The following is a 24,441-nucleotide window of genomic DNA, read 5'->3' as shown; positions in this document are numbered from 1 at the left end:
ATTTTGCTAATTTAGTTTTCCTCATCAGGCTTCTCACCGCATTTCTCTGCATATTATCAGCTGAGCCGTGGTCAAGGAGGTAACATCAGTTTAACAGGATCTCAGAATTTGTGTCAATTTTTTATCTTTTTTTTTAAAGATGTTTTATTTATTTATTTGAGAAAGAAACAGAGAAAGAGAGTGTGCATAAGTCAGGGGCAGAAGCAGGGGGAAAAGAGAGAAGCAGACTCTCAGCTGAAAAGGGAGCCTAATGTGGGGCTTAATCCCAGGACCCTGAGAACATGACCTAAGACAAAGGCAGCTGCTTAACTGACTGAGCTCTCCCGTATGAAATATCCCAAAAAGAAAAGCTCCTATGAGCTCCCCCTCTACTTGCTAGAGGGGATGCTGCCTGAATCGTGAATTATTATTTTCTTTTTCTTTTCTTTTTTTTAAAGAATAGAATTTCTTATAAAACCTTGGTGAGACGCAGGTCCTCTCCTTTCCCTGCAAACAAATATTGAGCATCAGGGCCAGGCCAAAGATAAGCAAGATAGATAACTAAAGAGCAAAATTTAAGGAGATGCCCATTCCCGTTGTACAAAGGCAAGGTTGGCAATTACAGGACCTGAGAGTGGGTGCCCCCCTAAATTTGCCCCATGTTTTCTCTGTTGAGTGCCTGTTATATTTAGGCACTGAGGATATACAATAATTAAGAAATGGTCTTAGGGAGCCACATGCTCCTGGAAGGGACAGATACATCAGTAGTCAATTGGAACAGAATGGTGTAAATGGACACATAGAAATAAGATATTAAATCAGACTTGAGGGCTTACAAGAGACTTCCTAAAGGAATAACTGGATAAATCAATATATGATGAAATAGCACATTCACCAGGGAAAGAAGAGGGGGGTGGGGTATGGTTTTCCAAGCACACAGCTAGCCACTGAACTCTTTTCCAATGATGATGAACTCATCCTTTTGGAAGATGGCATGAAGAAATGGATGCTCATAGGACTTTGAAATTTAGTCACATTACTTAAGTGAATCCCACCCATGTGACAAAAAGCAAGTGATTTAACCTCTTTCAGCTTCACTCTCCCCAGCATGTTAAAAAGAAAACCAGAGGCCAAATTGGCATCACTGAGGTTAAGGCCCTAAGTCAGTAAACTGGTTTTTAATACCTAATCTAATTTCAGTTTCATCCTTCCCCAGAAATGCAGTCTTAACTGGTTAGTCAGTAACTGTCTGATGGGCACCAACAAGTCTATCACTTGGCCCTCTCCATTACGCAAAGGAAGATAAGGTCAGCTGCATGACAAGATCCCCTGTTGTTCCCCCTAAGGGAAAATGACCTGGCTCGGGATGATTCTTTCTTTTCTTTTCCTTACAGCTTTCTTGCCCTACCGTCCTCCCTATAAAAACCTTCCCTTTTGTACACCACCTCCTAGGAGCTCCCCCTCTACTTGCTACTAGAGGGGATGCTGCCTGAATCGTGAATTATTTAATAAAGCCAATTAGATCATCAAATTCACCTAGTTGAAATTTGGTTTTTAGCAAGTAAAATATGTAACATTCAGACAGCTATTTAAATAATAAAATGTAACAAGAAAGTGATAATTTCTGGGGGGAAAAATAGTGGTTATTTGTTTCCTGAAGTAACACAAATTGCTCTACATATACTTTTTTACGGAGCCTGAGAAAGAGTGTAACTCTTTCTGTGCTGCCTCCTTTACAGTACTGTGGAAGCCTAAGGGGTAATTTTCCTTATCTGTGTCCTGCAGGGTTTATGCTAAGTAGTCAGTCAGATGTTTTAGACCTGGAGCCTTTGCCTTTCCAATAGGCAAATGAGGAAGGAGTTGGACTCTCTTCTGGTGACAATGGACCGGGCTATTGCTTTCCTTCTTTGTAAGTACACGTCATCACAGTATTGTCCAATAGACTGTGCACTACTCTTCCTCCTAGTTTTGAAGCTCCGCTTATTGGCTGACTTCAAAGTAACAGTATACTGCTTACTGGGGCCCTGCCTTTTTCCAGGATGTCTGCTGCTCCAGTTTCCTCAGCAGTCCTCTGCCAGCAGGGGCACTTTGACTCTGATCCCAAGGAACTTCATTCACCACTTGGTAACAACCATTGCCACTGACCTGTGGCCCTAGGTACTCACTTTAGGGAATGTTCTGATGTGTTTCAAGAACAATACTATTTGTTAAAGCTATTGAATGAAAGCCTCTTTTTAGCTAAACTAAGGAAGTTCAACAGATCACACCCTCATACCCAGAAACATGCAGGCTTACATAGAGACATTCAGATAAATATCCATTTATCCAACAAATATTTAATAGGGACCTACTATATTCCAGGCACCATATAAAGCTGGAGGATAGAGCAGTGGGGAAATGTTAAGGTATCTACCCTCATGAGCCTCAAAGTCTCCTGAGGCATTTTTGTTACATCAACCCTGTATAGATACATTGAATACAAAGCAAAAGTGGAAACAGGAGAGTGGCCTTCTTAAACCCACTCAGCAGATCAATAGCTCTTATGTGAACTTCCTAGCATTAGCTGGTCAGACCCAGCCTCCTCTGTTTTCTGTTCTGTTCACATCTGTTTGTCTATAATTCCAGCACATAAAGAATATCCTCTCATCCAAAAATCAGACTATAAGCAGGAGTCAGAAGACCGTTCATAACCTATTTATTCTGTGGATACCAAAAGATAGCAGAAAAAGAGATGACACAAGCTAACCTCCAATAGAATCTTGGAATGGTGACCATTTGTTGTTTTAAGTTTTGATGAGCTCTATCTAGTTCCACTCTAGCTTCAAACCAGAAGGGATTTATTTTTAGTGATATCTGAAGAATATTCCTCAGTTCTCTTCTAACTTAGAAGTGTTCTTCCAAAAAATTCAGCTGAAATTTGCCCTTCATTTTCCACTAAGCTAACATTGTCTTTTTCCCAATATATCTCTACTTTGGATATGAAGAGATGAGGAATTTAGATATGCATAAGATTAGGAATTTCAGGAAATATTAGAAAGTCTAAAAAATAAAATGAGAATCCAAATAGAGAAAAATAAATTTAAAAAATCATTAGATGGGATTCAGGGTAAATTGGAGAACATAGAAATAAGAGTAACTGAACTTAAAGATGCATCAACATAATCATCCAAACAGAAGCATTGAATGAAGCACAAAGTTTTTTTAAATAAAAATACCAGACTCCCAGAGTTTCACATGTGCAATTAGTGTTTTAAAAGTGAAGAAGAGAGAAAAAAGAATCAAAAAGTTTTGAGGAACTATTGGCTGAAATTTCTCAGAATTAGAACATAAGGGACACCTGGGTGGCTCAGTGGGTTAAGCCTCTGCTTTCGGTTCAGGTCATGGTCTCAGGGTCCTGGGATCAAGCCCCACATCAGACTCTCTGTTCAGCAGGAACCTGCTTCCCCCTCTGTCTCTGCCTGTCTCTCTGCCTACTTGTGATCTCTCTCTCTTTTCAAATAAATAAATAAAATATTAAAAAAAATTAGAACATAAAAGATACCCATGAATTCAGATGCTCAGCAAATGAATGTTGAGCAAGGTCAGTCAGAGAAAACATGCAACTCAATGAATGTAGAAAAACTAAATGAATATAGAACATAGAAATACAAAAAAATATATAGAATATGGAAAAAATATAGAAAAAAACAATGAATATAGAATATTACATACAAGGAAACAAGGACAAGAATTTTGTCTGAATTTTATTCAGAAACAATGGATGCCAAAGGGAATAAAAAAAGCATGGAACTTCATTTGTGACATGGTAGAAGTAAAACCCATCAATATACAAAAACTAATGTAAAATAAACATTTTTCAGAAAGGGGAACACTCTTAAACTGTTGGTGGGAATGCAAATTGGTATAGCCACTCTGGAAAGCAGTGTGGAGATTCCCCAAAAAATTAAAAATGGAGCTACCTTATGACCCAGTAATTGCACTACTGGGTATTTAGTCAAAGATACAGATGTACTGAAAAGAGGGGCCACATGCACCCCAATGTTCATAACAGCAATGTCCACAATAACCAAACTGTAGAAAGAGCTGAGATGCCCTTCAACAGATGAGGGAATAAAGAAGCTGTGGTCCATACATATAATGGAATATTACTCAGTCATTACAAATGATGAATACCCAACTTTTGCATCTGCTTGGATGGTACTGGAGGAGATTATGCTGAGTGAAATAAGTAAAGCAGAGAAAGTCAATTATCATATGGTTTCACCTATTTGTGGAATGTAAAGACTAGCTTGGAGGACATTAGGAGAAGGAAGGGAAAAATGAAGGGGCTGAAATTGGAGGGGGAGGAGAACCATGAGACACTATGGACTCCAAGAAGCAAACTGAGGGTTTTAGAGGGGTGGGGGTGGGGGATGGGTTAGCCCAGTGATGGGTATTAAAGAGGGCACATATTGCTTGGAACACTGAGTGTTATATGCAAACAATGATTCGTGGAACACTACATCAAAAACTAATGATGTATTATATGGTGACTAACATAACATAATAAAAAAAGTTGAGATTAAGACTTTTATTTCTGTTTTTCTATTAAATTCATTAATATTGAATATTAAAGTGAAAATAATAATAAAATATTGTAGAATTATTATATAAGCAGAAGTAAAATATATCTGAATTGCATTACAAAGAATAGGTTGGGTTATAAGTGAAAGGATAGTATAGTAGACAAAAAAGAAACATACCAACACACTGGGTCAAGACATTTCTTATTTTTTTTAAAAGATTTTATTTATTTATTTGACAGAAAGAGATTACAAGTAGGCAGAGAGGCAGGCAGAGAGAGAGGAAAAAGGCTCCCTGCTGAGCAGAGAGCCCGATGTGGGACTCGATCCCAGGACCCTGAGATCATGACCTGAGCCGAAGGCAGTGGCTTAACCCACTGAACCACCCAGGCGCCCGGGTCAAGACATTTCTGATTCCAAGTTAGATTGACATTTCTGAGTAAACATAATTACTGCCCTATAGTGTCCATCCATGAACACATTTTTGTTTGTTAAAAATTAATATTTTTCCTAAAATAAAAATTATTTTAGGAAATAATGGTAAATTAATCCAGTAACAATAAAAAAAGAATAAGACCTCAGCACCATTCATTTGGAGGTTTGAGGAAGACAATAACAAAATCTTAGCATTTTTTGATAGAATTTCATAGGTTGTTTTACTTTTTTTTTTTTTTTTTTACAGAAATGCAAAAGAACTAATGTAACTAACCACCTTGAAAATAAAGAAGTCTTTTAGAGCTCATATACTATTTAATTTCAAAACTTACTATAAATCTTCAGTAAAAAGATAGTGCTAAATAACCATAATGAGAGACAAACACATCAACTAAAGAGACAAGAGAGTCCAGGAAGAGATTTTCACATAGATAAATTATTGACATCAAAGAAAGTCACCAACTATTTTTGTAAGAAAGAATATCTTTTCAGTAAATAGTGCTGGTACAACTGTGTGTGTGTATATATATATATATATATATATATATATATATAACTACATCTATCTATCTATCTATCTATATAAAATTAACTTTGATCCCATCTTTAGGGTTTAAAATTAATTTAAACACAATTAAGCACAAATTAAGCACAGCAAAGACCTATATATACATAATAAAAATATACCCAAACTGTAAAGCATCTAGAAGAAAACAGAGGAAAAAGTCTTTGTGATCTTTTTTAAGAAAGAAAAGTTAATTGATAAATTCTACTTCATTAAAAGTAACAAAGTCGGGTTTTGAGTCAAGATGGTGGAGAAGTAGCAGGCAGAGACTCCATCAGGTAGCAGGAGATCAGCTGAATAGCTTATCAAACCAGTGCAAACACCTACAAATTTAAAGAAGATTGAAGAGAAGAAGAGCAGCAATTCTAGAAACAGAAAATCGACCATTTTCTGAAAGGTAGGACCATCGGAGAAGTGAATCCAAAGTGATGGGAAGATAGACTGTGGAGGGAGGGGCTGGCTTCCGGCAAGAAGCAGAAAACGAGGCACTAAATAAGGACTTTTAAAAGTCTGATCCACTGAGGAACATCACTCCAGAGGCTAAACTGCAGTGAAGCCCACGTGGGGTCAGAGTGGCCCCAGGTCCCGCAGGGTCATAGAAGGATCTGGGGTGTCTGAGTGTCACAGAGCTCACAGATATTAGAGCGGGGAAGCCAGCTATTAGAGACAGAACCAAGGAGTGAGCTTTCAGCTCCAGGTTACCTTGAACCCGTCACAGCCTGGGTGAGCTTTGAGCGCAGCTGGAGGCCAGGGAGACTGGAGTGGTTGAGCACTTTTCTCTGAGGGCGTACTGAGGAGTGGGGCTCTGAACTCTTGGTTCCTCTGGCTGGAGATTGGGAGGCTGCCATTTTCATTTCCATCCTCTGGAACTCTAAGGAAAGTGTTCAGGGAACAAAAGCTCCTGAAAGTGAACCCGAGTGGATTACTTAGCCTGGCCCCTGGTAAGGGTGGTGCAATTCCACCTAGGGCAAAGATACTTGAGGACCCTCCCCCAGAAGATCAATAAGAAATCCAGCCAAGACCAAGTCCACTTAACAAGGAGAACAGCAGAATTCCAGAGGAGAAAGCAAAGCATGGAACTCATGGATTTCTCCCCATGATTCTTTACTCTTGCAGTTAATTTAATATTTTTTTAAATTTTTTTTTCTTCTGCTAAATTTTTAAAAAACTTTTACCCTTTCTGTTTTTAATGTTTTTAACTAGTTCACCTTTTAATATTTTTCATTAAAAAAAATAATAATCTTCTTTGAACCTTCATTATTATAGTCATATTTTATCCTTCATTGTATCTAACTTTATTTTTTTGTATACACATAGGGTTTTTCCTTCTAAAAAATTTAGGGTACAACTTCTAATAGATCAAAATATACCCTAAATATAGCTCTGGGCTTGTTCTAGTCTCCAGCCCAAGCAAATTCTCTCTACTTTCTTTTTCTTTATTCTTCCAACCGACTTACTGTATCAACTCCTTTTTTAGAAATTAAAAAAAATTTTTTTTCATCTTTATAGGCATATTCCATCCCTTCATTATGTTTACCCTTATATATGTTTTTCATTCTTAAAAATTTGGGGAGGTAGTTTCTTCTAAGAGACCAAAATTAAGTGGGTGGCCCTGTTCTAGTCACCAGTCTAATATATATATATATATATATATATATATATATATATATATATATTTCTTTTTATATTTTTTCTTTATTTGTTTTCTTTTTAAATTTTTTTTTCTGAACTTCTTTTTATCCCCTTTCTCCCCCCCCCCCCCATGATTTGCGGTCTCTTCTGATTTGGTTAAATCACATTTTCCTGGGGTCTTTGCCACGCTTTTAGTATTTTATTTGCACCTTCATATAATCTTATGAGGACAGAATTGCATGGTGGAAAAACTCACTACAGAACAAAACAAAACAAAACAAAAAAACACACAAGAGGCAGTACCGAAGGCTAGGGACCTAATCAATATGAACATTGGTAATATGTCAGATCTAGAGTTCAGAATGATGATTCTCAAGGTTCTAGCCAGACTCGAAAAAGGCATGGATGATATTAGAGAAACCCTCTCTCTGGAGATATAAAAGCCCTTTCTGGAGAAACAAAAGAACTAAAATCTAACCAAGTTGAAACTAAAAAAAGCTATTAATGAGGTGCAATAAAAAATGGAGGCTCTGACTGCTAGGATAAATGAGGCAGAAGAAAGAATTAATGATATAGAAGACCAAATGACAAAGAATATAGAAGCTGAGTAGAAGAGAGACAAACAGCTACTGGACCACGAGGGGAGAATTTGAGAGATAAGTGATACCATAAGATGAAACAGCATTAGAATAATTGGGATTCCAGAAGAAGAAAGAGAGAGGGGAGCAGAGGAATATTGGAGAGAATTATTGGAGAGAATTTCCCTAATATGGCAAAGGGAACAAGCATCAAAATCTAGGAGGTGCAGAGAACCCCCCTCAAAATCAATAAGAATAGGTCCACCCCGTCACCTAATAATGAAATTTACAAGTCTTAGCAACAAAGAGAAATATCTGAAAGCAGCCCAGGACAAGAAGTCTGTAACAAACAGTGGTAAAAATATTAGATTGCAATGGACTTATCCACAGAGACCTGGCAGGCCAGAAAGAACTGGCATGATATATTCAGAGCACTAAATAGAAAAACATGCAGCCAAGAACACTATATCCAGCTAAAATATCATTGAAAATAGAAGGAGAGATAAAAAGCTTCCAGGACAAATGAAAACAGAAAGAATTTCCCAACACAAAACTAGCTCTACAGGAAATATTGAAAGGGGTCCTCTAAGCAAAGAGAGAGCCTAAAAGTAGTAGATCAGAAAGGAACAGAGACAATATACAGTAACAGTCACCTTACAGGCAATACAATGGCACTAAATTCATATGTCTCAATTACCCTGAGTTACCCTGAATGTTAATGGGCTAGATGCCCCAATCAAAAGACCCAGGATATCAGAATGGATAAAATAACAAAACACATCAATATGCTGCCTACAGGAAACTCATTTTAGACCCAAAGACACCTCCAGATTTAACATGAGGGGTGGCAAACAATTGGCCATGTTAATGGACAGCAGAAGCAAGCTGAGGTGGCAATCCTTATATCAGATCAACTAGATTTTAAGCCAAAGACTATAATAAGAGACGAGGAAGGACACTATATCATACTCAAAGTCTCTGTCAAACAAGATCTAACAATTTTAAATATCTATGCCTCTAATGTGAGAGCAGCCAACTATATAAACCAATTAATAACAAAATCAAAGAAACACATGAATAATAATACAATAATAGTAGGGGACGTTAACACTCCCCTCACTAAAATGGACTGATCATCCAAGCAAAAGATCAACAAGGAAATAAAGGCCTTAAATGACACACTGGACCAGATGGACATCACAGATATATTCAGATCATTTCATCCCAAAGCAAGAGAATACATATCCCAAAGCAAGAGAATACACATTCTTCTCTAGTGCACATGGAACATTCTCCAGAATAGATCACATCCTGTGTCATAAATCAGGTCTCAACCATTATCTAAAGATTGGGATCATTCCATGCATATTTTCAGACCAAAATGCTCTGAAGCTAGAACTCAATCAGAAGAGGAAATGTGGAAAGAACCCAAATACATGGAGACTAAACAGCATCCTTCTAAAGAATGAATGGGTCAACCAGGAAATTAAAGAAGAATTGAAAAAATTCATGGAAACAAATGATAATGAAAACACAACAGTTCAAAATCTGTGGGACACAGCAAAGGCAGTTCTGAGAGGAAAATGTATAGTGGTACAAGCCTTTCTCAAGAAACAAGAAAGGTCTCAGCTATACAACCTAACCCTACACCTAAAGGAGCTGGAGAAAGAACAAGAAAGAAAGCCTAAACCCAGCAGGAGAAGAGAAATCATAAAGATCAGAGCAGAAATCAATGAAATAGAAACCAAAAAAAAAAAAAAAAAAAACAATAGAACAAATCAATGAAACTAGGAGCCGGTTCTTTGAAAGAATTAATAAGATTGGGGCACCTGGGTGGCTCAGTGGGTTAAGCCTTTGCCTTCGGTTCAGGTCATGGTCTCATGGTCCTGGGATCAAGCCCCACATTAGGCTCTCAGCTCAGCGGGGAACTGTTTCCACCCCACTCTCTCCTGTCTCTCTGCCTGTTTGTGATCTCTTTCTCTTTCTCTCTCTCTCTGTGTGTCAAATAAAAAAATAAAATCTTAAAAAAAATATAAATAAATAAATAAATAAATAAATAAATAAAAGAATTAATAAGATTGATAAACCCCTGGCCAGACTTATCAAAAAGAAAAGAGAAAGGACCCAAATAAATTAAATCATGAATGAAAGAGGAGAGATCACAACCAACACCAAAAAAATACAAACAATTATATGAACATACTATGAGCAACTCTACGCCAACAAATTTGACAATCTGGAAGAAATGGATGCATTCCTAGAAACATATAAACTACCACAACTGAGTCAGGAAGGAATAGAAAACTTGAACAGACCCATAACCAGTAAGGAGACTGATACAGTCATCAAAAATCTCCAAACAAGCAAAAGTCCAGGGCCGGATGGCTTCCTGGGGGAATTCTACCAATCACTTAAAGAAGAATTAATTCCTATTCTCCTGAAACTGTTCCAAAAAATAGAAATGGAAGGAAAACTTCCAAACTCATTTTATGAAGACAGCATCACCTTGATCCCAAAACCAGACAAGGATCCCATCAAAAAAGAGAATAACAGACCGGTATCCTTGATGAACACAGATGCAAAAATTCTCACCAAAATTCTAGCCAGCAGGATCCAACAGTACATTAAAAGGATTATTCACCATGACCAAGTGGGATTTATTCCAGGGTTGCAAGTTTGGTTCAACATGGGCAAATCAATCTATGTGATACAATACATTAATAAAAGAAAGAACAAGAACCATATGATACTCTCAATAGATTCTGGAAAAGCACTTGACAAAGTACCACATCCCTTCCTGATCAAAACTCTTCAAAGTGTAGGGATAGAGGGCACATACCTCAGTATTATCAAAGCCATCTGTAAAAAACCCACCGCAAATATCATTCTCAATGGAGAAAAACTGAAAGCTCTTCCACTAAGATCAGGAGTATGGCAGGGATGGCCATTATCACCACTGCTATTCAACATAGTACTAGAAGTCCTAGCCTCAGCAATCAGACAGCAAAAAGAAATTAATGGCATCCAAATCAGCAAAGAAGAAGTCATACTATCACTCTTCGCAGATGATATGATACTATATGTGGAAAACCCAAAAGACTCCACTCCAAAACTGCTAGAACTTGTACAAGAATTCAGTAAAGTGTCAGGATATAAAATCAATGCACAGAAATCAGTTGCATTTCTCTACACCAACAACAAGACAGAAGAAAGAGAAATTAAGGAGTCAATCCCATTTACAATTGTACCCCAAACCATAAGATACCTAGGAATAAACCTAACCAAAGAGGCTAAGAATCTATCATCAAAAAACGATAAAATAGGGCGCCTGGGTGGCTCAGTGGGTTAAGCCGCTGCCTTCGGCTCAGGTCATGATCTCAGGGTCCTGGGATCGAGTCCCGCATCGGGCTCTCTGCTCAGCAGGGAGCCTGCTTCCTCCTCTCTCTCTCTCTGCCTGCCTCTCTGCCTACTTGTGATCTCCCTCTGTCAAATAAATAAATAAAATCTTTAAAAAAAAAAAAACGATAAAATACTCATGAAAGAAATTGAGGAAGACACAAATAAATGGAAAAATGTTCCATGCTTCTGGATTGGAAGAACAAATATTGTGAACATGTCTATGCTACCTAAAGCAATATACACATATAATGCAATCCCTATCAGAATCCCACCCATTTTTTTCAAAAAAATGGAACAAATAATGCTAAAATTCATATGGAACCAGAAAAGACCTCCAATAGCCAGAGGAATATTGAAAAAGAAAGCCAAAATTGGTGGCATCACAATTCCAGACTTCAAGCTCTATTACAAAGCTGTCATCATCAAGACAGCATGGTACTGGCACAAAAACAGACACATAGATCAATGGAACAGAATAGAGAGCCCAGAAATAGACCCTCAACTCTATGGTCAATTAATCTTTGACAAAGCAGGAAAGAATGTCCAGTGGAAAAAAGGCAGCCTCTTCAATAAATGGTGTTGGGAAAATTGGACAGACACATGCAGAAAAATGAAATTGGACCATTTCCTTACACCACACATGAAAACAGACTCAAAATGGATGAAGAACCTCAATGTGAGAAAGGAGTCCATCAAAATCCTTGAGGAGTACACAGGCGGCAACCTCTTCAACCTCAGCCGTAGCAACATCTTCCTAGGAACATCGCCAAAGGCAAGGGAAGCAAGGGCAAAAATGAACTATTGGGATTTTATCAAAATCGAAAGATTTGCACAGCAAAGAAAACAGTTAACAAAACCAAAAGACAACTGACAGAATGGGAGAAGATATTTGCAAACGACATATCAGATAAAGGACTGTGTCCAAAATCTATAAACAACTTAGCAAACTCAACACCCAAAGAACAAATAATCCAATCAAGAAATGGGCAGAAGACATGAACAGACATTTCTTCAAAGAAGACATCCAGATGGCCAACAGACACATGAAAAAATGCTCCACATCACTCGGCATCAGGGAAATACAAATCAAAACCACAATGAGATATCACCTCACACCAGTCAGAATGGCTAAAATCAACAAGTCAGGAAACGACAGATGCTGGCGAGGATGCAGAGAAAGGGGAACCCTCCTACACTGTTGGTGGGAATGCAAGGTGGTGCAACCACGCTGGAAAACAGCATGGAGGTTCCTCAAAAAGTTGAAAATAGAGCTAACCTATGACCCAGCAATTGCACTACTGGGTATTTACCCTAAAGATACAAACGTAGTGATTCAAAGGGGCACGTGCACCCAAATGTTTATAGCAGCAATGTCCACAATAGCCAAACTATGGAAAGAACCTAGATGTCCATCAACAGATGAATGGATAAAGAAGAAGTGGTATATATACAGAATGGAATACTAGGCAGCCATCAAAAGAAATGAAATCTTGCCATTTGAGACAATGTGGATGGAATTAGAGCATATCATGCTTAGCAAAATAAGTCAATTAGAGAAAGACAACTATCATATGATTGCCCTGATATGAAGAAGTGGTGATGCAACATGGGGGCTTAAGGGGGTAGGAGAGGAATAAATGAAACAAGATGGGATCAGGAGGGAGACAAACCATAAGTGACTCTTAATCTCACAAAACAAACTGAAGTTTGCTGGAAGGAGGGGTGTTGGGAGAGGGGGGTGGGATTATGGACTTTGGGGAAGGTATGTGCTATGGTGAGTGCTTTGAAGTGTATAATCCTGGTGTTTCACAGATCTGTACCATTGGGGATAAAAATATATTATATGTGTATAAAAAAAAAATGGGTTTTAAGCAATGCCCACAATAACCAAACTATGGAAAGAGCCTAGATGTCTTATCAACAAGAATGGATAAAGAAGATGTGATGTATATATATACATATATATATATATGTATATATATAATGGAATACTATGCAGCCATCAAAAGAAATGAAATCTTGCCATTTGCAACAATGTGGATGGAACTAGAGGGTATTATGTTAATTGAAAAAAGTCAATCAGAGAAAGACAATTATATGATTTCCCTGATATGAGGAATTTGAGAGGCAACATGGGGGACTTGAGGGTATGGAAGGCAAAAACGAAAGAAGATGGGATTGGGAGGGAGATAAATCATAAGATACTCTTAATCTCACAAAACAAACTGAAGGTTACTGGAGAGAGGGGGGTATGGAGAAGGTGGTTGGGTTATGGATATTGAGGAGGGTATGTGATAAGGTGAGTGGTGTGAATTGTGTAAGCCTGACGATCCACAGACCTGTACCCCTGGAGCAAATAATACATTATATGATAAAAAAAAAATAAATTAAAAAAAAAGTAACAAAGTCTGCTCTTCAAAATACTCTGTTAAGGAAAGAAAGCCAATCCGGAGATTGAAAATATATATATATTTACAATATGTACATTTGAAAAACTACTTGTATGCAGAATAAAGAACTCTTACAACTCAATAATCAGAAGGCAATCTAATAAAAGCAGGCAAACTTTTAATCTAAATATTTTCACAGAAGATATGTTAATGGCTAAGAAGCATATGAAAAGTTGATCAAATAATTAGTTTTGAAGGAAATGCAAATTCAGGAGGAGGGTAAAAAAAGTAAAAAATAAAATAAAAAGGAAATGCAAATTTAAATCACCATGAAATGACTTAGAGACTCCAGAATAACTATAGTTAAAACCACAGACATTACCATGTGTTGTTATGGTTGTAAAGTGCTTAGAACGCCCATAAGTAGCTTGTGGAAGAGTAAAATTATCCAACAGTTGTGGGAAATACTTGAGAGTTGTCATATTGAAGCACAGTGTGTTTCACTAAATAGCTTAAGGTTGCAGAGCTGGTAGAGGCATTGTGGAAAATCTGAAGTGACCACGGAAACTCAAGTAGCACATGGGAAATCAGGGAAAACTTAGCTTTATTATTGCAGGCGGTCCCAGCGGGATCACTCCCAAAGTCTGAGCACCTGACAGGGTAGGAGTGAGGTGGTTTTTTGTTGTTGTTGTTGTTTTAAAGATTTTACTTATTTATTTGACAGAGAGAGCGAGAGAGATCACAAGTAGGCAGAGAGACAGGCAGAGAGGTGGAAGCAGGCTCCCTGATGAGCAGAAAGCCAGATGTGGGGCTCAATCCCAGGACCCTGAGATCATGACCTGAGCTGAAGGTAGAGGCTTAACCCACTGAGTCACCCAGGTGCCCCTAGGAGTGAGTTTTTATGGTTACGGGTGATGGGGGATGGTAACGGGACATTTTCGCAGTCTCTCAAGGCCAAATGGTCCTTTCATGTAGAAGTATAATCTATGTGGAGGTGTCTCAGGAGATTGCTAAATCACGTGGGGTGGGGGGACACTTGTTTCTTCTTCTTTTCTTAATCAAACAGGACGGGCATTTGGTCTTATCTTCTGTCCCAGCAGGAGCAATGGGGAGCAGGGGACAGGAAGGGGCTCGGGCCCCAGTGTCTCTATCTGCCTCAGAGGACACAGTCATAATTTGAATTAAGAGGTCTAGAGTCAGAGCTCAATGCTTTACCAAAATGCAAGTCAATGGCATACTAATCAAAGTCTGTATTTTTCAGTCTTTAATATTAGTTGCTGGGAGAGTATATACTTTGAAATAATACTATGGATTTGAAATATTATTAGATCTCCTCCTCCCCTGTTCCCTCTACCTAAATGTAACTGAAAACATTTCCTTTGGGTTCCTCCTTAAGTCTTAGTTATTTGCCTGCTCTTTCTAAGCAAAGATGTATCATTTTTGTTTATGCATTACCAAGATATAACACTGTCCCTGGCATTAAAGGGTTAAGTAATATAGGTTTGCTGAAATTTCTGAGAACAAACATGAGGGTCCTCAAACTATTTTTAAGTGTTAATGAGAACATTCTTAATAATTTAATTTTCTTATCAAAGATTCTGACACAATGCCTACAGATTAGGAAAAAATATTGAAAAATATTGAAAAAATAAATAAAATAACTGCATCTTGGAAAGTTTGGATAATAATGATAATGAAAATAACAATAATAAAAAATTAATAACAATGAGTATCATAACAATATAGTTAGTACAATTAGCATTTAGAGCTAACAATTATTTAGGCTTTGATATGTCTCAGAAAGTGTCTTCAACACTTTCTTTATTTTTTTTTTAAAGATTTTATTTATTTACTTGACAGACAGATCACAAGTAGGTAGAGAGGCAGGCACAGAGAAAGGAGGAAGCAGGATCCCCGCTGAGCAGAGAGCCCAACGCGGGGCTCGATCCCAGGACACTGGGACCATGACCCGAGCGGAAGGCAGAGGCTTTAACCCACTGAGCCACTCAGGTGCCCCTCTTCAACACTTTCCAAATACGATTTTTATCTTTGACATACTGAAAATAAAATTAAAGCAAAGAAGGTTTAATTCAGCAACCCAGAGTCATGCAATTAGTGAGTATTCAAATTAGATTTTGGATCCAAATTAGTTCAATTCACAGTCACTTAAGTTAGGAAAATGCAATATTTGTGCTTCTTTGAAAATAAAAAAATTACTGAACATAATAGGGAAAAGGATATAAAAATTTTGAAGACAATTCTGTTTTATAAATAAAAATACTAATTTTGGGGGCGCCTGGGTGGCTCAGTGGGTTAAGGCCTCTGCCTTCGGCTCAGGTCATGGTCCCGGGATCCTGGGATCGAGCCCCGCATTGGGCTCTCTGCTCAGCAGGGAGCCTGCTTCCCTCTCTCTCTCTCTGCCTGCCTCTCTGCCTACTTGTGATCTCTGTCTGTCAAATGAATAAATAAAATCTTTAAAAAAAATACTAATTTTGTCCTAGTATAGAATGAGCTAAGAGTTACCTCATCCTTAATTCCATCTTCTATCATTATACTTCCCTGACTCTTGTATTAATTTTTACTATTAGTGGTTAAACAAATAGACAAACACAGTGTGTAATAGAGAAGAGTGCTGGAAAGTCCCAGGTCCAGCATATCATATAATGTCTTCATAAAAAGAATTTTCTCTTTGGAAATTGTTCTTCTGTCCAAAAAGTTCCAGAAATTTTCAGACAAAAACATCTCTTGAGAGGTATGCTTGGGTGGCTCAATCAGTTAAGTGTCAGGACTCTTGATCTTGGATCAGGTCATGATCTCAGGGTTGTGAGTTGTGAGCTTTGGGCTCCTTGTTGGGTGTGGAGCCTACTTAAAGTAAAAACAAACAAGCAGGGGGGACAAGATGGCGGGGAAGTAGGAGGAGGCGCCTTTTCAACCTGTACCCCAAAGTGAGCTGATTACCTACCAAAGAACTCTGATCACCCATGAAATCAGCCTGAGATCAGAATTATACACGTCTGGATCTCTACAGGGGCAGAAGACGCCAGTGGGCATATAAAGTGGAGTGGGAACTGCGAACTGACATCGGAAGATAAGCAAAAGGGGGAGGGAGCCACCAGAGGCTACTGGTTGAAAAGTAATACCCCAATACGAACGAGAGTGCCCTGCGTCTGGGGTCCAGCATTGACTTGGAGACTGGTTGAAAGCACTCCAAAAGAGCAAAGAATCGTGGGGGAGAAATTGTGGGAATCGGGGCTGCTAGGGACAGGGGCTTAAGTCCCCGGTCCCAGGACAGACTTCCCTGGCGCTGAGGCAGAGAGATTGCAGCAGAGAAACCAGGTCTTGGTCCCTACGCCGCCAGCGCGCCGGAGAACGCTTGGGGTATGCTTCCTGTGAGGGGATGGGAGCCATGGCAGAACGCATGAGCCCTGCTATAAAGCCTGAGATACTCCACTGAGAGAGGTACAAAGGCCCGGCCGGTGCCCTTTGATACGCGCCCTTGTTTCAGAGCCTAAGACTCCTGGACAAACTCTCCCCCCAGAGAGGTGCGCGAAGGCCCTGCCTGGTACTTTTGGACCTGCGCCCCGTTCTCAGAGCCTGAGACCCGTGCGTGACCCACAGCCTTCCCTGAAATTGGTGCATGCAAGCCGGGTGCTGTTAGACCCAGAAAGACCAGGCACTCCCAGCCTGGGCCAGCGGGAAAATCTCAGTGTGCGATTGCTGCTTGGAACTTCTTCGGCGGTCTGAAGCTGCCCAGACAGCCATCACTGCCTTGGCTTTGGGTACAAGCAAAAGACCCTGCGTCCCCAGGGACCGCGACTTGGAACCTGCTCTGCCAGCGGCCAAGGGGGAACTGATTTAGGCTCTGCAGCCAGACTGAGGTTTCTCTCTGAGAGGGAGGTCAGGGTGCGGTTTGTTTTCCCCTAAAACTACAAAAACCATCAAAAGCGGTCAAAGTGAGAGAAAAAAAAAAAAAAAGTGAACAAACATAAAAACCCGCCAAAGAACAAAATCCTGAAAAAAAACAGTTTCCTCAGAGCTCACCCCCTTGAGGGGGGCGGGAGGACTTAACTCAGGGAACATCATTGACTGAAAACCCACGTGGCAGGCCCCTCCCCCAGAAAACAAACAAAGAAAGAAAAAAAAAAAAAAGGACTACGAGAGAACAACCACTACTTCATAGGAAAACTTCTTTTTTTCACTCTTTCCCACTATTCTGGTTTATTTTTTTTATATAGGTAATTTTTTTAACCTATTTACTATCACAGCGAGCTGTCCAGTACATCAAATTCCATAATAACCTTCTAGCCTGAACTTTTTGATACATACATCTATGTTTTTCTTTTGCATTTCTATTTTTTGAATTCCTTTTTAAAAAAAAAAATAGTTTAGTTTAGTCTAGTTTATTCCTTTTTATTTTTATCTTCTAATATTCATATAGAGTTAAACTTCAAAGTAATCCCCTTTCCCCAATCAATACTACCCCTATAGGTAAACCAATTTTTATTCCCCCTTTATCTTAGGAAAGTTGAGTCCTTTAACAAAGATCTTAAGATACATCCCGGAAGAATCACACACTGAGAATTTATAACCACTCTCCCATCTTTTTCTTCCACCAGTGTTTCTGTGTTTTTGTGTTTGTCCTGATAGTATATAAATCTTACACTTGGGGTTCTTTTTGACGAGGTTCTTCCTTTATTTGCATAAATATATTTTTTTCTCTTGTCATATACTTTTATCAGTCTTTTTGTTTGTCTACTTCATAAATCTTACCTTGGGGCCCATTTGGCCTGAACCTTCTCTTTCATCTTCCCTTTCTTTCCTGTCTCTCTCTCTTTTCTTTTTCTTTTTCGTTTCTTTTGTCTCTCATTTGGGTGGGGAATCCTGATTGCTCAGAATTGTTCCAGGGTGCACCTTGACTGCACCACGGTTGACACATCCAGCTACATCTGTTCAGTCATCTCCCACCAAAATGACTAGGAGGAGGAATGCCCAACAGAAGAAAAATACAGAGGATGGACCTTCTGCAACAGAGCTAATGGCTATCAAATAGACAATATGTCGGAAAGAGAATTCAGGCTAACAATTATCTAGGCAATAGCTAGTTTGGAGAAAGCCATGGATGACCAAACAGAATTGATTAGGGCCAAACTGAAAGCAACGAGAGATGATATTCACAATGGTAGGGCGGACCTTAAAGCTACCAGGGAGGAGGTTCACAATGCTCTCAATGAGTTGCAATCTAATCTAAACTCTCTCAAAGCTAGGGTAACTGAGACAGAAGATAGAATTAGTGATCTGGAAGACAAACAGATAGAGAGAAAGGATCAGGAGGAAGCCTGGAACAAACAGCTTAGAAACCACGAAAACAGAATCAGGGAAATAAATAATGCCATGAAACGTTCCAACGTCAGAATTATTGGAATCCCTGAAGGGGAGGAGAAAGAAAGAAGTCTAGAAGATATAGTGGAACACGTCCTTCATGAAAATTTTCCCAATCTCGCGAATGGAACCAGCGTTCATGTGGGCTGAACAGTCTCCACCCAAGATTATACATTCCAAAAAAACATCACGACACCTGATAGTCCAATTGAGGAATTATAATTGTAGGTATAATCTCTTGAAAGCTGCCAGGGCAAAGAGGCTCCTTACTTACATAAGCCCATAAGAATAACGTCAGACCTGTCCACAGAGACCTGGAAAGCCCGAAAGGGCTGGCAAGACATATTCAGGGCATTAAATGAGAAGAACATGCAGCCAAGAATACTTTATCCAGCAAGAATGATATTCAAAATGTATGGAGAGTAAAGAGTTTCCAAGACCAGCAAGGCTTAAAAGACTATGCAACCACCAAGCCGACACTGCAGGAAATATTAAGGGGCGTTCTATAAAAGAGGAAAAATCCTAAGAATAGCATTGAACAGAAATATAGAGACAATCTACAGAAAGAAAGACTTTAAAGGCAACTCGATGTCATTAAAAACGTATCTATCAATAATCACTCTCAATGTGAATGGCCTAAATGTGCCCATAAAACCGCACAGGGTTGCAGATTGGATAAAACAACAGGACCCATCCATATGTTGTCTACAAGAGACCCATTTTGAACCGAAAGATACTTCACTGAAAGTGAAGGGGAAGCATCTATCATGCCAATGGGTCTCAAAAGAAGGCTGGGGTAGCGATTCTCATATCAGATAAATTAGATTTTATTTTTTTGTCCCCCCCCAGATAAATTAGATTTTAAACTAAATACTGTAGTCAGAGATACAGAAGGACACTACATAATCCTTAAAGAGACTATCCACCAAGATGATCTAAGAATTGTAAATATCTATGCCCCCAATATGGGAGCAGCCAATTACATAAGAAAACTGTTAATCAAGAAAAAGAGTCATATTGATATGAATACACTAATCGTAGGAGATCTTAACATGCCTTTCTCAGAAATAGACAGATCATCAAAGCAGAAAATCAATAAAGAAACAAGAGCATTGAATGACACATTGGACCAGATGGACCTCATAGATATATACAGAACATTCCACCCTAAAACAACAGAATACTCATTCTTCTCAAGTGCACAGGGAACCTTCTCAAGAATAGACCACATACTGGGTTACAAATCAGGACTCAACGGATACCAAAAGACTGAGATTATTCCCTGCATATTCTCAGATCACAATGCTTTGAAACTGGAGCTCAATCACAAGGAAAATTTCAGAAGAAACTCTAACACCTGGAAGCTAAAGGCCACCTTGCTTAAGAATGCTTGGATCAGGGGCACCGGGGTGGCTCAGTGGGTTAAAGCCTCTGCCTTCTTCTCCTGTCATGATCCCAGGGTCCTGGGATCGCCCCCCCCCCCCCCCCCCCCCCCGCATCGGGCTGTCTGCTCAGCAGGGAGCCTGCTTCCTCCTCTCTCTGCCTGCCTCTCAGCCTACTTGTGGTCTCTATCTGTTCTTTAAAAAAAAAAAAAAAAGGTAACATCCCCTCAGCTTTCAGAGATTGTTCTATGTCTGCTGTTTCTTAGAAATAATCAGTTCAGAGATAATCTGTAAACCAAACAGGCGTATTTTGCGGGTGCAGATTCTGCTCCCTTTCACATCTATTAGTATGAATTTAAACAGTTTTACAGAAAACCACTGGCTGATCCAATGGATCCAATTGCTTTATGTGCGAAGAGGATATTTTTCCTTAGTCCAACCCTACGAGACTGTTCCCACAGAGATGCTCCTACCTATTGTTGCGGTCTTTCCAAGAATGTGCTTCCCAGGCTAGTCTTTTATTTATGTTTTTTATTTTATTTTATTTATTTTATTTTATAAAAGATCTACTTATTTATTTTATATGTCAATGGGGAGAGGCAGAAGGAGAGGGGGACGGAGAGAGAATCTGTAGTAGACTCCCAGCTGAGCTCAGACCCCCATGTGGGGGCTTGATCTCAGGACCCTGAGACCATGACCTGAACCAAAATCAAGAGTTGGATGCTTAACCAATGAACCACCCAGGCATCCCCTGGTTAGTCTTTTGATATATGTTCTTTTGACAGATATTGAGCACCGGAGTCTTACCCATTTAGCTCATGTAAAGTCCTTTCCAACAGATTCCCTGCACCCATCTGATTCTAAAAGTTCTTTCTTAGGGCTTCTAGGTGCTGAAGACAGGCATTAGCTTTTCCCAGTGCTTTATCTGAGTTTACTTCTCTATGGTTTGGTTGGCTCAAAACAGTCAATTGGCATATTGGAATTGCTTTGTATATTTACTGGTCTTAACTTTGTCTTTTTCTCCTAACCTTATGGCATCCAAGGATGTCCTACAGTATTTTTTTTTCTCCACAGAGCTTCTTTTCAACAGCTATAAAGTACCCCTACACCCTCCTGCTGCAAAGGTATAACTGCTTCTGCATAGATAAAGAAGTTTTTGGATTAAAATTAAGGAGAACTTCATGCTCTCAACTCACTGGTTGACAAGAGATGATAAGTTAAGAGCTAAAACAAACAAAACTGGTAAGACATTTGTAAACTTATTTCCCAGCTAGCTCCCTTTCCCCAGGTCTCCTTGATAATCTATCAGGTGATTTCAAGTAGTCATAGAACATTTACTTGAATCCTTATGTTGTCCACTTTTCACAGATTTGGCAAAGAACTCTGGTCTTGAGGCTGCCTCTTCTAGTCACGTTTTTGGTTACTAACTCTACTCAAGTCCCCCTCCTCTTCATCTTCATGGGCATCCCTGGCTTTGAGGTTTTCCATACCTGGATTAACATCCCCTTCTGTTGTGTCTACACTCTCTCCATCATGGGCAATATCACCATCCTGGGTGTCATCAGGACAGAGCCCTCTCTACATGAGCCCATGTACTTGTTTCTCTCTATGTTGGCTCTAACAGACCTGGGGCTTACCCTCACTACTTTGTCTACAGTCATGGGGGTCCTCTGGTTTGGTGCCTCAAAGATCAGCTTTGAGGCTTGTTTTGCCCAGTTCTTCTTCCTCCATGGATTCTCCTTTATGGAATCTCCTGTGTTGTTGGCCATGTCTTTTGATCACTATGTGGCTGTCTGCCACCCCCTCCGTTATGTCTCCATCCTCAACAATCAAATAATCAGTAGAATAAGGGTAGCCATCATTTGCCGCTGTGTTCTGGCTGTTCTTCCCCCCATTGTTCCTGCTGAAACAGCTTCCCTTTTGTAGCTCCCACCATCTCTCTCACTCCTGCTGCCTCCATCAAGATATGATATGCCTGGTGTGTGCTGACACTACTGTCAATAGTTGGTATGGATTTGTTCTAGCTCTGGTCATTATTATGTTGGATCCCCTGCTCATTGTGTTCTCCATGCACTCATCCTGAGAAGTGTCTCGAGATTCAGCTCCGAGGTTGAAAGGCTCGGAGCCTTACTGTCTATTCCACATTCTGGTTCTTTTAGTCCTCTATGTGCCCATGGTGGGATTGTCCATGACTCACCGCTTTGCCAACCATGCCCCTCCAATTGTACATGTCATCATGATCAACATCTATATACTAGCACCTCCTGTGATGAACCCCATTATCTACAGAGTTAAAATAAAACAAATCCGTCAAGGCATTCTTCACCTCTTTTGTCATAGACAATTGTAATAGAGTGTGAAGAAGTGGATTGTGGGTACTGTTGGGAAACTTGAAAAGTTATGATTTGGGTGTCTAATCATGTATGAATCACAAAGTAGGAATGAGCTTCAAGTACATTATTGTGCTCCCTGAATTGGTAATTTAAACTAAGCTGAATCATCTACCCATTGTGTATCTGCTCCATTTACATGAGATTTTTGCATACCAAGTTCCTCAAAGCTGTAATTTTTGTCGTGCCAGTGCGACGAATCGACCAGGGTAACTGTGGGGGCTAAGAGAATGATGAAAAAAAGTTAAGAGACAAAGAGATGGGGGCAGGAGGGACACTGAAGAGGATGTCCAACAGTGCCAAATTTACTCCACGTCTTACAAGCATTTATAAGACAAACCACAATAAGAGCAGCATTACATCAGTACCTAGTCAGATGACTGCAAGTTCCTATAGCAAGTTTACATTAACTACAAGCAAACCTCATGAGCCCAGGTAGTTTCAGCTAAAGCCAATCAACCAGGGAGTGGATCATGGAAGGTACAGAACAACAAGGATTAACTAAGAACTCAGAGGACTCTGGCCACATTGTTCCCTACTGCAGGGAGAGGGTGTGGGAAGTCATGTAGGCGAGCACATGACACTTAGCACAGACCCTTTCTCAGTGCACTCAACTTTCCCATCCTTAACCTTGTCAAGGTGTCCAGACTTTGAAGGAGACACAAGTCAGGGCCTGGTTTGGTCCTCGACTCCAGCTGTGCCGTGGCCTCCAACAAATTTTCAACTGTATTGTATGGGTGGAGGTTTCTGTGATTTGTCCTACAAAATAGACCACCTTGACTTGCATGTATGCAGGTAGGCTAAAAATGATTTTTTGTGAAATTCATGCTGCATAAGTGACCTTGGGAGCCTGGTTAGTTGACATCATTCAGCCTTCAGGTCAGAACTGGCCCTTCCAGTCTGAATGCCAAGAGCTGTAAATATTTTTTTTTTTTAATTTTATTTATTAATTTGATGGAGACACAGTGAGAGAGGGAATACAAGCAGGGGGAGTGAGGAGAGGGAGAAACAGGTTTCCTGCTGAGCACGGAGCCCCATGCATGGCTCAATTCCAGGAACCTGGGATCATGACCTGAGCTGAAGACAGATGGTTAACAGCTGAGCCACTCAAGTGCCCCCAAGAGCTGTAAATCTTGCCTTATATCGCCTCAGCTCTAGGCTGGGCTGGCTCCCCAGAATGGAATCTAGGTGGAGAAGCAAGCACATATGGCCCAGTCTCCTTGAACATATAAAGACCTGATAATGTAGGAATGCAGCTCACTCCAAATTACATATAGGCACAATATTTAACTTCAAACCTTGTCATCTGCACTACAACTATGGCCCTCATGGGATGGTCAGTTGGAAGTCTCACCTGAGGGTAGGACCCTTTGCCCAGGCCTCTCAATCAGGACTCTAGCCTGTCTCTCTCCATGAAGCTTCCCCAGCTAATGAGGCTGGATGTTGCAAGTACCCCATCTGATGTAACTCTGTCTTATTCCCCTTTACTGCTTACTGTTGCTTTTATCTCTGTGCAGATTTCCCTTTTCTTCTTTCTGTTTCTATTAGGTTTTTATATCAATAAAGTGCTTTTTTCTCCTTTGAAACCTAGAGTATGGGTGCTATGAATCTTTCATTTAGAACATCAATTTTTTTCTTTTTGCTTACATTTACTCATAATTTTTTATTAACATATAATGTATTATTTGTTTCAGGGATACAGGTCTGTTTTAACTCTTAATTCTATTTAGCCAGTGCTATTTTTATCTAC

General features: G+C 39.6%; 1 pseudogene; it reads left to right on the top strand.

Annotated features, from left to right (window-relative positions):
• Positions 1–1,860: 1,860 nt before the first annotated feature.
• Positions 1,861–22,651, top strand: LOC131836262 (olfactory receptor 51Q1-like; annotated as a pseudogene).
• Positions 22,652–24,441: the final 1,790 nt, after the last annotated feature.

Source organism: Mustela lutreola, chromosome 1 (assembly GCF_030435805.1).
Source record: "Mustela lutreola isolate mMusLut2 chromosome 1, mMusLut2.pri, whole genome shotgun sequence".
Lineage (NCBI taxonomy): Eukaryota > Metazoa > Chordata > Mammalia > Carnivora > Mustelidae > Mustela > Mustela lutreola.
This window is presented reverse-complemented; position numbering and strand designations above follow the sequence as displayed.